Source organism: Pleurodeles waltl, unplaced genomic scaffold (assembly GCF_031143425.1).
Source record: "Pleurodeles waltl isolate 20211129_DDA unplaced genomic scaffold, aPleWal1.hap1.20221129 scaffold_91, whole genome shotgun sequence".
Taxonomy (NCBI): domain Eukaryota; kingdom Metazoa; phylum Chordata; class Amphibia; order Caudata; family Salamandridae; genus Pleurodeles; species Pleurodeles waltl.
In genome coordinates, this window is record NW_027150403.1 from 1,845,701 (window position 1) to 1,861,166 (window position 15,466).

Here is a 15,466-nt window from a genome sequence, read left to right on the forward strand (position 1 = left end):
GTATGATTCTCGCTTCGGGTGTGAGAGGACCTCGGTTCAAATCCCAGACAAACCCCTACCTTTATAGGTTCAGTCTGTGTTTTAAACATGAGTATTTCTGCTTTTCACTCTTGTAAGATGTCATGTTGCAATGCAATACATGCTTTATACTGGCGTCGAGACGGTTCAGCATCATGAAGGTATGCAAGATTTCTTTGCAACTGCTTTTCTGTGCTGGAGCAGCAGTGCTCGTAGGAACATTAAATGCACAGTGCTTCTCCATGGTAATTTCGGGTCCAGTTCTGAAATCACCTCTTGGAATGAAAGTGATCCCAGTTCCTTTCTTCCAAGGGAAGAGATTGTGTTCCGGAAGGCTCAGCTTTGAGCGTCATGAACATTGGCCCTCATCCTTGCATCCCAGTCCAATGCATAGCCACATAAAGCAAGCAGGTGTGTCTGTTTCCATAGTGTGGTGTTTCCAGTACAATGCATAGCCACATGAAGCAAGCCGGCAAGTGTGTCTGTTTGTGTAGTGTAGTGGTTATCATGCGCACCTCACATGCGAAAGGTCCCTGGTTCGAGTCGCTGGGCTTTTTCACAGTATTTGCATTTCCTGCCTCACCTGACAGGCAAGCTGAGATAAAAGAGACTGTGTCTATCCCTCACCATCGTGAGGTACTACGCTCCTGGGGCATCTGTCACAGCTCACCAAGAGGAGTTGCGCCAGCTTACGGCAGTCAGTTGCTCACTGTTTGACCTTTGCAATGAAGCCTGAGGCTACAGCATTCAAGCCAGCCAAGGAAGGAAGGTACGAGAGCGAAAATAGCTTTCCTGCCCTCACCAAGAACACACACCTTGAGCAAATAAAGTGCCAGACTTACAAGGCCCTATCGCCACCGGAGCATCACTTTTAGTGACGCCCCGGTGGCACTATGCACTGCGCGGTATTTACAAGATGGCGTTCAGCCACTTTTTGTGGCTTAACACCACCTTGTAAATACGGCCCCTTAGCACGCAGCGCGTTCCCTGGAAGGGGCGTGCAATGGGTGTTGTTGGGAGTGTGCCACAGCAACACCATAGCATTTTGATGCTGCTCCAGATTTAGGAGTTGGCGTAAATCTGCGTCAGCGCCAAAATCCAACGCCATCCCAGGGGTGTCGTTAGAGTGGCGCACTGAGGAGAAATGTCTTCATTTCTCCTTGTTTTTGCTCTTTCTATGTGTGATGCATTCTGCAGCACACATAGAAGTAAGAACAAATCACCATTGAAGATTTTTTTTTGGGCAGGAAGGTGTCCCTTCCTGCACAAAAACAATTTCCCCCTCAACGCAGTCATCCTGGTACCATGGTGCAAGAACGGCTGCATTGGTGCTCAGCAGCTAATTTAGAGCTGGCGCAGGGGGAAGCACAGGGGTGCGCTGTATTCTACTAAATACGGCGCTTCCCTGCATTTTGAAAATGACGGCGCGTGGGGCTTGCAAATTTGGCACAGCGTCGCGCTTAGTCATTTTCTTGTAAATCTGGGCCAAAATGTCTAAAGGATAGAGGCTTTTTATGTCATGTTCGATGAAGACCATGCAAATGACTCTAGTCGTACTGAGAAGAGAGCACCATGTGCAGTTTCTTGCTTTGGGATGTAGTCTCCCACTCTCTGTCACCAAACCTCCGAGCAGGGTCGGAGCCGTTGCATTTCTGTTCCCAGGCTCGTTGGTCTAGGGGTATGATTCTCGCTTAGTGTGCGAGATGTCCTGGGTTCAAATCCCCGACGAGCCCATTTTAGTGGAAAACAATCAAATCCTGCTCAAAATACACAACCCCTCAACATTTCTCATTCCACTCGAAGCATTGTTGCGCAAAACATATTTTTTGCCTCAGGCGAAAAATGGATTACAATGCCTTGGCTTCCTTCCTGCTTGCTCTCAGTGCGCCCTGTGTGATGATTTCACAAGCTCTCTTTCCTGGCATTTAGGCATCAGATATTTGTCTGTCTCTGCCCGCAGCTGTGGGATTTTTCAGGACGTCTGAGTGTATGCATGCTTGCTGACACCGCTGCAATTTTCACACTTACCCCTCGCATTCCGAGCAACTGCTGATAAAGTATAGAGGAAATCGTGCAAACATATGAGGGGAACTGTGCTCCTTCATTCAAACCAGCAAGCTTGTTTCTGTATTGTAGTGGCTATCACGTTCGCCTCACACGCGCAAGGTCCCCGGTTCGAGACCGGGCAGAAACACTTGGAAGCAGCAGCTTTTGTGTTTGCTCCCTAAAACCTCAGTCTCTCTCAATGCACACTTAGACAGAAATGACCTTTAAAAACTTGTGACCTGTGTAAAACGTGCTTTACTATTGAAGGACGCTAAAAAGATATCTGCATCCCTCGGTGGTCGTGCATGTGCATTGTTTCTTGTTCTGTTTTTTTTTTTTTTTCTTGGCCATGTTATATTGTGGGGCCTTTAAAGCTGTGACTTTGATAGGAACATTGCAAGCGGCAAAATCAACAAGTGCAGACTGAAGAGTCCGACCTGCACACTGTTTTGGCTGTCAGGATGGCCGAGTGGTCTAAGGCGCCAGACTCAAGAGAGCTTGATCTTCAGTGAAGTTGAGCCTTCTGGTCTCTTCATGGAGGTGTGGGTTCAAATCCCACTTCTGACAGGTGTATTTTCTTCCCTTAAATCTTGCTCTGCTTGCAGAGCCAGCTCCTCACACCACTATCTTTGGAAGCTGCTGTGGCATGTGAGGAGAAATCCACCAACCCATCGGCTGGGCCCTCAATCAAAATTCTGTGTATTACTGGAAGGGGCGTCTCAGGCACACCTTCTGTTAGAGCTGCACTTTATGACAGTAACTACCATGCTGGTTTCTACTTAAGCAGTTGATTCTATCGTTTGAAGTGAGGCTCTCCTGCCACCTTTTGGGCAAAGAAGACACTGCCCCTGCAACAACACAGGCAGACAAGCTCAAACTAGGTTTCTTGGTAAGGTGGGCGGAGCATATTGGCAATGGTGCCTCCTCGTGACTTGCAATTTACATGAAGAAGACAGAGAGGCAGCTGGGAGTAGGCAGTACCCATGAACCCCTGAACACTGTCTTGCGACTAGCACACAATTCTGAAATGAGGCGGGGGAAAGGAGGTGATTTCCCCATCAAGGGCCATTCCGGGAAATCAGCCACCCTGCGTCTCCCAGGTGAGTGTTTCAGGCCTATGAGCCACTAATATAAATCTCGCCTGATAGAGCGCTGATGGAGCAAGTGTGCTTGAATCCGAGAGGCATGCTCCTCTGGCTCAAGAGCTAGCAGGCCCTTCAGTGCTTCTGGTTGGGAAGTCTAAGGTGCAAGGGTCCATGACTTGCAGCGGGTTACAACTACCAGAAAGGGTCTGCTTTTCACATCAGTGCCCTAGTTCAGCTCACTGACACAGGGCATTTTGACTACCTCTTGCCTTGCTAGAGACAAACAAAAAATCCTTGACAGAAAACATCAATTGCTATGGCACGCTTAGAGAGAGAGAGCCTCCAAATGGCCATGCTTTTCTGAAAGACGCTTCAGAAGATGTTTCAAATGACTATGCAGCGGCAGTCTAGTTGGTATAGGGGTATGATTCTCGCTTCGGGTGTGAGAGGACCTCGGTTCAAATCCCAGACAAACCCCTACCTTTATAGGTTCAGTCTGTGTTTTAAACAGGAGTATTTCTGCTTTTCACTCTTGTAAGATGTCATTTTGCAATGCAATACATGCTTTATACTGGCGTCGAGACGGTTCAGCATCATGAAGGTATGCAAGATTTCTTTGCAACTGCTTTTCTGTGCTGGAGCAGCAGTGCTCGTAGGAACATTAAATGCACAGTGCTTCTCCATGGTAATTTCGGGTCCAGTTCTGAAATCACCTCTTGGAATGAAAGTGATCCCAGTTCCTTTCTTCCAAGGGAAGAGATCGTGTTCCGGAAGGCTCAGCTTTGAGCGTCATGAACATTGGCCCTCATCCTTGCATCCCAGTCCAATGCATAGCCACATAAAGCAAGCAGGTGTGTCTGTTTCCATAGTGTGGTGGTTCCAGTTCAATGCATAGCCACATGAAGCAAGCCGGCAAGTGTGTCTGTTTGTGTAGTGTAGTGTAGTGGTTATCATGCGCACCTCACATGCGAAAGGTCCCTGGTTCGAGTCGCTGGGCTTTTTCACAGTATTTGCATTTCCTGCCTCACCTGACAGGCAAGCTGAGATAAAAGAGACACTGTCTATCCCTCACCATCGTGAGGTACTACGCTCCTGGGGCATCTGTCACAGCTCACCAAGAGGAGTTGCGCCAGCTTACGGCAGTCAGTTGCTCACTGTTTGACCTTTGCAATGAAGCCTGAGCCTACAGCATTCAAGCCAGCCAAGGAAGGAAGGTACGAGAGCGAAAATAGCTTTCCTGCCCTCACCAAGAACACACACCTTGAGCAAATAAAGTGCCAGACTTACAAGGCCCTATCGCCACCGGAGCATCACTTTTAGTGACGCCCCGGTGGCACTATGCACTGCGCGGTATTTACAAGATGGCGTTCAGCCCCTTTTTGTGGCTTAACACCACCTTATAAATACGGCCCCTTAGCACGCAGCGCGTTCCCTGGAAGGGGCGTGCAATGGGTGTTGTTGGGAGTTTGCCACAGCAACACCATAGCATTTTGATGCTGCTCCAGATTTAGGAGTTGGGGTAAATCTGAGTCAGCGCCAAAATCCAACGCCATCCCAGGGGTGTCGTTAGAGTGGCGCACTGAGGAGAAATGTTTTCATTTCTCCTTGTTTTTGCTCTTTCTATGTGTGATGCATTCTGCAGCACACATAGAAGTAAGAGCAAATCACCATTGAAGATTTTTTTTTGGGGCAGGAAGGTGTCCCTTCCTGCACAAAAACAATTTCCCCCTCAACGCAGTCATCCTTGTACCATGGTGCAAGAACGGCTGTATTGGCGCTCAGCAGCTAATTTAGAGCTGGCGCAGGGGGAAGCACAGGGGTGCGCTGTATTCTACTAAATACGGCGCTTCCCTGCATTTTGAAAATGACGGCGCGTGGGGCTTGCAAATTTGGCACAGCGTCGCGCTTACTCATTTTCTTGTAAATCTGGGCCAAAATGTCTAAAGGATAGAGGCTTTTTATGTCATGTTCGATGAAGACCATGCAAATGACTCTAGTCGTACTGCATAAGAGAGCACCATGTGCAGTTTCTTGCTTTGGGATGTAGTCTCCCACTCTCTGTCACCAAACCTCCGAGCAGGGTCGGAGCCGTTGCATTTCTGTTCCCAGGCTCGTTGGTCTAGGGGTATGATTCTCGCTTAGTGTGCGAGATGTCCCGGGTTCAAATCCCCGACGAGCCCATTTTAGCGGAAAACAATCAAATCCTGCTCAAAATACACAACCCCTCAACATTTCTCATTCCACTCGAAGCATTGTTGCGCAAAACATATTTGTTGCCTCAGGCGAAAAATGGATTACAATGCCTTGGCTTCCTTCCTGCTTGCTCTCAGTGCGCCCTGTGTGATGATTTCACAGGCTCTCTTTCCTGGCATTTAGGCATCAGATATTTGTCTGTCTCTGCTGCAGCTGTGGGATTTTTCAGGACGTCTGAGTGTATGCATGCTGGCTGACACCGCTGCAATTTTCACACTTACCCCTCGCATTCCGAGCAACTGCTGATAAAGTATAGAGGAAATCGTGCAAACATATGAGGGGAACTGTGCTCCTTCAATTAAGCCAGCAAGCTTGTTTCTGTAGTGTAGTGGTTATCACGTTCGCCTCACACGCGAAAGGTCCCCGGTTCGAGACCGGGCAGAAACACTTGGAAGCAGCAGCTTTTGTGTTTGCTCCCTAAAACCTCAGTCTCTCTCAATGCACACTTAGACAGAAATGACCTTTAAAAACTTGTGACCTGTGTAAAACGTGCTTTACTATTGCAGGACGCTAAAAAGTTATCTGCATCCCTCGGTGGTCGTGCACGTGCATTGTTTCTTGTTCTGTTTTTTTTTTTTTTCTTGGCCATGTTATATTGTGGGGCCTTTAAAGCTGTGACTTTGATAGGAACATTGCAAGCGGCAAAATCAACAAGTGCCGACTGAAGAGTCCGACCTGCACACTGTTTTGGCTGTCAAGATGGCCGAGTGGTCTAAGGCGCCAGACTCAAGAGAGCTTGATCTTCAGTGAATCTGAGCCTTCTGGTCTCTTCATGGAGGCGTGGGTTCAAATCCCACTTCTGACAGGTGTATTTTCTTCCCTTAAATCTTGCTGTGCTTGCAGAGCCAGCTCCTCACACCACTATCTTTGGAAGCTGCTGTGGCATGTGAGGAGAAATCCACCAACCCATCGGCTGGGCCCTCAATCAAAATTCTGTGTATCACTGGAAGGGGCGTCTCAGGCACACCTTCTGTTAGAGCTGCACTTTATGACAGTAACTACCATGCTGGTTTCTACTTAAGCAGTTGATTCTATCGTTTGAAGCGAGGCTCTCCTGCCACCTTTTGGGCAAAGAAGACACTGCCCCTGCAACAACACAGGCAGACAAGCTCAAACTAGGTTTCTTGGTAAGGTGGGCGGAGCATATTGGCAATGGTGCCTCCTCGTGACTTGCAATTTACATGAAGAAGACAGAGAGGCAGCTGGGAGTAGGCAGTAACCATGAACCCCTGAACACTGTCTTGCGACTAGCACACAATTCTGAAATGAGGCGGGGGAAAGGAGGTGATTTCCCCATCAAGGGCCATTCCGGGAAATCAGCCACCCTGCGTCTCCCAGGTGAGTGTTTCAGGCCTATGAGCCACTAATATAAATCTCACCTGATCGAGCGCTGATCGAGCAAGTGTGCTTGAATCCAAGAGGCATGCTCCTCTGGCTCAAGAGCTAGCAGGCCCTTCAGTGCTTCTGGTTGGGAAGTCTAAGGTGCAAGGGTCCATGACTTGCAGCGGGTTACAACTACCAGAAAGGGTCTGCTTTTCACATCAGTGCTCTAGTTCAGCTCACTGGCACAGGGCATTTTGACTACCTCATGCCTTGCTAGAGACAAACAAAAAATCCTTGACAGAAAACATCAATTGCTATGGCACGCTTAGAGAGAGAGAGCCTCCAAATGGCCCTGCTTTTCGGAAAGACGCTTCAGAAGATGTTTCAAATGACAATGCAGCGGCAGTCTAGTTGGTATAGGGGTATGATTCTCGCTTCGGGTGTGAGAGGACCTCGGTTCAAATCCCAGACAAACCCCTACCTTTATAGGTTCAGTCTGTGTTTTAAACAGGAGTATTTCTGCTTTTCACTCTTGTAAGATGTCATGTTGCAATGCAATACATGCTTTATACTGGCGTCGAGACGGTTCAGCATCATGAAGGTATGCAAGATTTCTTTGCAACTGCTTTTCTGTGCTGGAGCAGCAGTGCTCGTAGGAACATTAAATGCACAGTGCTTCTCCATGGTAATTTCGGGTCCAGTTCTGAATTCACCTCTTGGAATGAAAGTGATCCCAGTTCCTTTCTTCCAAGGGAAGAGATCGTGTTCCGGATGCTCAGCTTTGTGCGTCATCAACATTGGCCCTCATCCTTGCATCCCAGTCCAATGCATAGCCACATAAAGCAAGCAGGTGTGTCTGTTTCCATAGTGTGGTGGTTCCAGTACAATGCATAGCCACATGAAGCAAGCCGGCAAGTGTGTCTGTTTGTGTAGTGTAGTGGTTATCATGCGCACCTCACATGCGAAAGGTCCCTGGTTCGAGTCGCTGGGCTTTTTCACAGTATTTGCATTTCCTGCCTCACCTGACAGGCAAGCTGAGATAAAAGAGACTGTGTCTATCCCTCACCATCGTGAGGTACTACGCTCCTGGGGCATCTGTCACAGCTCACCAAGAGGAGTTGCGCCAGCTTACGGCAGTCAGTTGCTCACTGTTTGACCTTTGCAATGAAGCCTGAGGCTACAGCATTCAAGCCAGCCAAGGAAGGAAGGTACGAGAGCGAAAATAGCTTTCCTGCCCTCACCAAGAACACACACCTTGAGCAAATAAAGTGCCAGACTTACAAGGCCCTATCGCCACCGGAGCATCACTTTTAGTGACGCCCCGGTGGCACTATGCACTGCGCGGTATTTACAAGATGGCGTTCAGCCACTTTTTGTGGCTTAACACCACCTTGTAAATACGGCCCCTTAGCACGCAGCGCGTTCCCTGGAAGGGGCGTGCAATGGGTGTTGTTGGGAGTGTGCCACAGCAACACCATAGCATTTTGATGCTGCTCCAGATTTAGGAGTTGGCGTAAATCTGCATCAGCGCCAAAATCCAACGCCATCCCAGGGGTGTCGTTAGAGTGGCGCACTGAGGAGAAATGTCTTCATTTCTCCTTGTTTTTGCTCTTTCTATGTGTGATGCATTCTGCAGCACACATAGAAGTAAGAACAAATCACCATTGAAGATTTTTTTTTGGGCAGGAAGGTGTCCCTTCCTGCACAAAAACAATTTCCCCCTCAACGCAGTCATCCTGGTACCATGGTGCAAGAACGGCTGCATTGGTGCTCAGCAGCTAATTTAGAGCTGGCGCAGAGGGAAGCACAGGGGTGTGCTGTATTCTACTAAATACGGCACTTCCCTGCATTTTGAAAATGACGGCGCGTGGGGCTTGCAAATTTGGCACAGCGTCGCGCTTAGTCATTTTCTTGTAAATCTGGGCCAAAATGTCTAAAGGATAGAGGCTTTTTATGTCATGTTCGATGAAGACCATGCAAATGACTCTAGTCGTACTGCAGAAGAGAGCACCATGTGCAGTTTCTTGCTTTGGGATGTAGTCTCCCACTCTCTGTCACCAAACCTCCGAGCAGGGTCGGAGCCGTTGCATTTCTGTGCCCAGGCTCGTTGGTCTAGGGGTATGATTCTCGCTTAGGGTGCAAGAGGTCCCAGGTTCAAATCCCAGACGAGCCCATTTTAGCGGAAAACAATCAAATCCTGCTCAAAATACACAACCCCTCAACATTTCTCATTCCACTCGAAGCATTGTTGCGCAAAACATATTTTTTGCCTCAGGCGAAAAATGGATTTCAATGCCTTGGCTTCCTTCCTGCTTGCTCTCAGTGCGCCCTGTGTGATGATTTCACAGGCTCTCTTTCCTGGCATTTAGGCATCAGATATTTGTCTGTCTCTGCCCGCAGCTGTGGGATTTTTCAGGACGTCTGAGTGTATGCATGCTGGCTGACACCGCTGCAATTTTCACACTTACCCCTCGCATTCCGAGCAACTGCTGATAAAGTATAGAGGAAATCGTGCAAACATATGAGGGGAACTGTGCTCCTTCAGTCAAACAAGCAAGCTTGTTTCTGTAGTGTAGTGGTTATCACGTTCGCCTCACACGCGAAAGGTCCCCGGTTCGAGACCGGGCAGAAACACTTGGAAGCAGCAGCTTTTGTGTTTGCTCCCTAAAACCTCAGTCTCTCTCAATGCACACTTAGACAGAAATGACCTTTAAAAACTTGTGACCTGTGTAAAACGTGCTTTACTATTGCAGGACGCTAAAAAGTTATCTGCATCCCTCGGTGTTCGTGCATGTGCATTGTTTCTTGTTCTGTTTTTTTCTTTTTTTCTTGGCCATGTTATATTGTGGGGCCTTTAAAGCTGTGACTTTGATAGGAACATTGCAAGCGGCAAAATCAACAAGTGCAGACTGAAGAGTCCGACCTGCACACTGTTTTGGCTGTCAGGATGGCCGAGTGGTATAAGGTGCCAGACTCAAGAGAGCTTGATCTTCAGTGAAGCTGAGCCTTCTGGTCTCTTCATGGAGGCGTGGGTTCAAATCCCACTTCTGACAGGTGTATTTTCTTCCCTTAAATCTTGCTCTGCTTGCAGAGCCAGCTCCTCACACCACTATCTTTGGAAGCTGCTGTGGCATGTGAGGAGAAATCCACCAACCCATCGGCTGGGCCCTCAATCAAAATTCTGTGTATTACTGGAAGGGGCGTCTCAGGCACACCTTCTGTTAGAGCTGCACTTTATGACAGTAACTACCATGCTGGTTTCTACTTAAGCAGTTGATTCTATCGTTTGAAGTGAGGCTCTCCTGCCACCTTTTGGGCAAAGAAGACACTGCCCCTGCAACAACACAGGCAGACAAGCTCAAACTAGGTTTCTTGGTAAGGTGGGCGGAGCATATTGGCAATGGTGCCTCCTCGTGACTTGCAATTTACATGAAGAAGACAGAGAGGCAGCTGGGAGTAGGCAGTACCCATGAACCCCTGAACACTGTCTTGCGACTAGCACACAATTCTGAAATGAGGCGGGGGAAAGGAGGTGATTTCCCCATCAAGGGCCATTCCGGGAAATCAGCCACCCTGCGTCTCCCAGGTGAGTGTTTCAGGCCTATGAGCCACTAATATAAATCTTGCCTGATCGAGCGCTGATTGAGCGCTGATTGAGCAAGTGTGCTTGAATCCAAGAGGCATGCTCCTCTGGCGCAAGAGCTAGCAGGCCCTTCAGTGCTTCTGGTTGGGAAGTCTAAGGTGCAAGGGTCCATGACTTGCAGCGGGTTACAACTACCAGCAAGGGTCTGCTTTTCACATCAGTGTCCTAGTTCAGCTCACTGGCACAGGGCATTTTGACTACCTCTTGCCTTGCTAGAGACAAACAAAAAATCCTTGACAGAAAACATCAATTGCTATGGCACGCTTAGAGAGAGAGAGCCTCCAAATGGCCCTGCTTTTCTGAAAGACGCTTCAGAAGATGTTTCAAATGACTGTGCAGCGGCAGTCTAGTTGGTATAGTGGTATGATTCTCGCTTCGGATGTGAGAGGACCTCGGTTCAAATCCCAGACAAACCCCTACCTTTATAGGTTCAGTCTGTGTTTTAAACAGGAGTATTTCTGCTTTTCACTCTTGTAAGATGTCATGTTGCAATGCAATACATGCTTTATACTGGCGTCGAGACGGTTCAGCATCATGAAGGTATGCGAGATTTCTTTGCAACTGCTTTTCTGTGCTGGAGCAGCAGTGCTCGTAGGAACATTAAATGCACAGTGCTTCTCCATGGTAATTTCGGGTCCAGTTCTGAAATCACCTCTTGGAATGAAAGTGATCCCAGTTCCTTTCTTCCAAGGGAAGAGATCGTGTTCCGGAAGGCTCAGCTTTGAGCGTCATGAACATTGGCCCTCATCCTTGCATCCCAGTCCAATGCATAGCCACATAAAGCAAGCAGGTGTGTCTGTTTCCATAGTGTGGTGGTTCCAGTACAATGCATAGCCACATGAAGCAAGCCGGCAAGTGTGTCTGTTTGTGTGGTGTAGTGGTTATCATGCGCACCACACATGCGAAAGGTCCCTGGTTCGAGTCGCTGGGCTTTTTCACAGTATTTGCATTTCCTGCCTCACCTGACAGGCAAGCTGAGATAAAAGAGACTGTGTCTATCCCTCACCATCGTGAGGTACTACGCTCCTGGGGCATCTATCACAGCTCACCAAGAGGAGTTGCGCCAGCTTACGGCAGTCAGTTGCTCACTGTTTGACCTTTGCAATGAAGCTTGAGCCTACAGCATTCAAGCCAGCCAAGGAAGCAAGGTACGAGAGCGAAAATAGCTTTCCTGCCCTCACCAAGAACACACACCTTGAGCAAATAAAGTGCCAGACTTACAAGGCCCTATCGCCACCGGAGCATCACTTTTAGTGACGCCCCGGTGGCACTATGCACTGCGCGGTATTTACAAGATGGCGTTCAGCCACTTTTTGTGGCTTAACACCACCTTGTAAATACGGGCCCTTAGCACGCAGCGCGTTCCCTGGAAGGGGCGTGCAATGGGTGTTGTTGGGAGTGTGCCACAGCAACACCATAGCATTTTGATGCTGCTCCAGATTTAGGAGTTGGCGTAAATCTGCGTCAGCGCCAAAATCCAACGCCATCCCAGGGGTGTCGTTAGAGTGGCGCACTGAGGAGAAATGTTTTCATTTCTCCTTGTTTTTGCTCTTTCTATGTGTGATGCATTCTGCAGCACACATAGAAGTAAGAGCAAATCACCAGTGAAGATTTTTTTTTTGGGCAGGAAGGTGTCCCTTCCTGCACAAAAACAATTTCCCCCTCAACGCAGTCATCCTTGTACCATGGTGCAAGAACGGCTGCATTGGCGCTCAGCAGCTAATTTAGAGCTGGCGCAGGGGGAAGCACAGGGGTGCGCTGTATTCTACTAAATAAGGCGCTTCACTGCATTTTTAAAATGACGGCGCGTGGGGCTTGCAAATTTGGCACAGCGTCGCGCTTAGTCATTTTCTTGTAAATCTGGGCCAAAATGTCTAAAGGATAGAGGCTTTTTATGTCATGTTCGATCAAGACCAGGCAAATGACTCTAGTCGTACTGCAGAAGAGAGCACCATGTGCAGTTTCTTGCTTTGGGATGTAGTCTCCCACTCTCTGTCACCAAACCTCCGAGCAGGGTCGGAGCCGTTGCATTTCTGTGCCCAGGCTCGTTGGTCTAGGGGTATGATTCTTGCTTAGGGTGCGACAGGTCCCGGGTTCAAATCCTGGACGAGCCCATTTTAGCGGAAAACAATCAAATCCTGCTCAAAATACACAACCCCTCAACATTTCTCATTCCACTCGAAGCATTGTTGCGCAAAACATATTTTTTGCCTCAGGCGAAAAATGGATTACAATGCCTTGGCTTCCTTCCTGCTTGCTCTCAGTGCGCCCTGTGTGATGATTTCACAGGCTCTCCTTCCTGGCATTTAGGCATCAGATATTTGTCTGTCTCTGCCCGCAGCTGTGGGATTTTTCAGGACGTCTGAGTGTATGCATGCTGGCTGACACCGCTGCAATTTTCACACTTACCCCTCGCATTCCGAGCAACTGCTGATAAAGTATAGAGGAAATCGTGCAAACATATGAGGGGAACTGTGCTCCTTCAGTCAAACCAGCAAGCTTGTTTCTGTAGTGTAGTGGTTATCACGTTCGCCTCACACGCGAAAGGTCCCCGGTTCGAGACCGGGCAGAAACACTTGGAAGCAGCAGCTTTTGTGTGTGCTCCCTAAAACCTCAGTCTCTCTCAATGCACACTTAGACAGAAATGACCTTTAAAAACTTGTGACCTGTGTAAAACGTGCTTTACTATTGCAGGACGCTAAAAAGTTATCTGCATCCCTCGGTGGTCGTGCATGTGCATTGTTTCTTGTTCTTTTTTTTTTTTTTTTTCTTGGCCATGTTATATTGTGGGGCCTTTAAAGCTGTGACTTTGATAGGAACATTGCAAGCGGCAAAATCAACAAGTGCAGACTGAAGAGTCCGACCTGCACACTGTTTTGGCTGTCAAGATGGCCGAGTGGTCTAAGGCGCCAGACTCAAGAAAGCTTGATCTTCAGTGAAGCTGAGCCTTCTGGTCTCTTCATGGAGGCGTGGGTTCAAATCCCACTTCTGACAGTTGTATTTTCTTCCCTTAAATCTTGCTCTGCTTGCAGAGCCAGCTCCTCACACCACTATCTTTGGAAGCTGCTGTGGCATGTGAGGAGAAATCCACCAACCCATTGGCTGGGCCCTCAATCAAAATTCTGTGTATTACTGGAAGGGGCGTCTCAGGCACACCTTCTGTTAGAGCTGCACTTTATGACAGTAACTACCATGCTGGTTTCTACTTAAGCAGTTGATTCTATCGTTTGAAGTGAGGCTCTCCTGCCACCTTTTGGGCAAAGAAGACACTGCCCCTGCAACAACACAGGCAGACAAGCTCAAACTAGGTTTCTTGGTAAGGTGGGCGGAGCATATTGGCAATGGTGCCTCCTTGTGACTTGCAATTTACATGAAGAAGACAGAGAGGCAGCTGGGAGTAGGCAGTACCCATGAACCCCTGAACACTGTCTTGCGACTAGCACACAATTCTGAAATGAGGCGGGGGAAAGGAGGTGATTTCCCCATCAAGGGCCATTCTGGGAAATCAGCCACCCTGCGTCTCCCAGGTGAGTGTTTCAGGCCTATGAGCCACTAATATAAATCTTGCCTGATCGAGCGCTGATTGAGCGCTGATTGAGCAAGTGTGCTTGAATCCAAGAGGCATGCTCCTCTGGCGCAAGAGCTAGCAGGCCCTTCAGTGCTTCTGGTTGGGAAGTCTAAGGTGCAAGGGTCCATGACTTGCAGCGGGTTACAACTACCAGAAAGGGTCTGCTTTTCACAACAGTGTCCTAGTTCAGCTCAGTGGCACAGGGCATTTTGACTACCTCTTGCCTTGCTAGAGACAAACAAAAAATCCTTGACAGAAAACATAAATTGCTATGGCACGCTTAGAGAGAGAGAGCCTCCAAATGGCCCTGCTTTTCTGAAAGACGCTTCAGAAGATGTTTCAAATGACTGTGCAGCGGCAGTCTAGTTGGTATAGGGGTATGATTCTCGCTTCGGGTGTGAGAGGACCTCGGTTCAAATCCCAGACAAACCCCTACCTTTATAGGTTCAGTCTGTGTTTTAAACAGGAGTATTTCTGCTTTTCACTCTTGTAAGATGTCATGTTGCAATGCAATACATGCTTTATACTGGCGTCGAGACGGTTCAGCATCATGAAGGTATGCGAGATTTCTTTGCAACTGCTTTTCTGTGCTGGAGCAGCAGTGCTCGTAGGAACATTAAATGCACAGTGCTTCTCCATGGTAATTTCGGGTCCAGTTCTGAAATCACCTCTTGGAATGAAAGTGATCCCAGTTCCTTTCTTCCAAGGGAAGAGATCGTGTTCCGGAAGGCTCAGCTTTGAGCGTCATGAACATTGGCCCTCATCCTTGCATCCCAGTCCAATGCATAGCCACATAAAGCAAGCAGGTGTGTCTGTTTCCATAGTGTGGTGGTTCCAGTACAATGCATAGCTACATGAAGCAAGCCGGCAAGTGTGTCTGTTTGTGTAGTGTAGTGGTTATCATGCGCACCTCACATGCGACAGGTCCCTGGTTCGAGTCGCTGGGCTTTTTCACAGTATTTGCATTTCCTGCCTCACCTGACAGGCAAGCTGAGATAAAAGAGACTGTGTCTATCCCTCACCATCGTGAGGTACTACGCTCCTGGGGCATCTATCACAGCTCACCAAGAGGAGTTGCGCCAGCTTACGGCAGTCAGTTGCTCACTGTTTGACCTTTGCAATGAAGCCTGAGCCTACAGCATTCAAGCCAGCCAAGGAAGCAAGGTACGAAAGCGAAAATAGCTTTCCTGCCCTCACCAAGAACACACACCTTGAGCAAATAAAGTGCCAGACTTACAAGGCCCTATCGCCACCGGAGCATCACTTTTAGTGACGCCCCGGTGGCACTATGCACTGCGCGGTATTTACAAGATGGCGTTCAGCCACTTTTTGTGGCTTAACACCACCTTGTAAATACGGCCCCTTAGCACGCAGCGCGTTCCCTGGATGGGGCGTGCAATGGGTGTTGTTGGGAGTGTGCCACAGCAACACCATAGCATTTTGATGCTGCTCCAGATTTAGGAGTTGGCGTAAATCTGCGTCAGCGCCAAAATCCAACGCCATCCCAGGGGTGTCGTTAGAGTGGCGCAC

At 48.5% G+C, this 15,466-nt stretch overlaps 5 non-coding genes across 5 annotated transcripts; all 5 read left to right on the forward strand.

The window, feature by feature from the left end:
- The first annotated feature begins 1,679 nt into the window (after positions 1-1,679).
- On the forward strand, positions 1,680-1,751 carry TRNAT-AGU (transfer RNA threonine (anticodon AGU)). Its single transcript has one exon. It is a non-coding gene; the product is annotated as a tRNA-Thr (tRNA).
- A 3,506-nt stretch (positions 1,752-5,257) lies between these two features.
- On the forward strand, positions 5,258-5,329 carry TRNAT-AGU (transfer RNA threonine (anticodon AGU)). Its single transcript has one exon. It is a non-coding gene; the product is annotated as a tRNA-Thr (tRNA).
- Positions 5,330-5,716: 387 nt separating this feature from the next.
- TRNAV-CAC (transfer RNA valine (anticodon CAC)) lies at positions 5,717-5,789 on the forward strand. Its single transcript has one exon. It is a non-coding gene; the product is annotated as a tRNA-Val (tRNA).
- A 3,497-nt stretch (positions 5,790-9,286) lies between these two features.
- TRNAV-CAC (transfer RNA valine (anticodon CAC)) lies at positions 9,287-9,359 on the forward strand. Its single transcript has one exon. It is a non-coding gene; the product is annotated as a tRNA-Val (tRNA).
- A 3,511-nt stretch (positions 9,360-12,870) lies between these two features.
- TRNAV-CAC (transfer RNA valine (anticodon CAC)) lies at positions 12,871-12,943 on the forward strand. Its single transcript has one exon. It is a non-coding gene; the product is annotated as a tRNA-Val (tRNA).
- Positions 12,944-15,466: the final 2,523 nt, after the last annotated feature.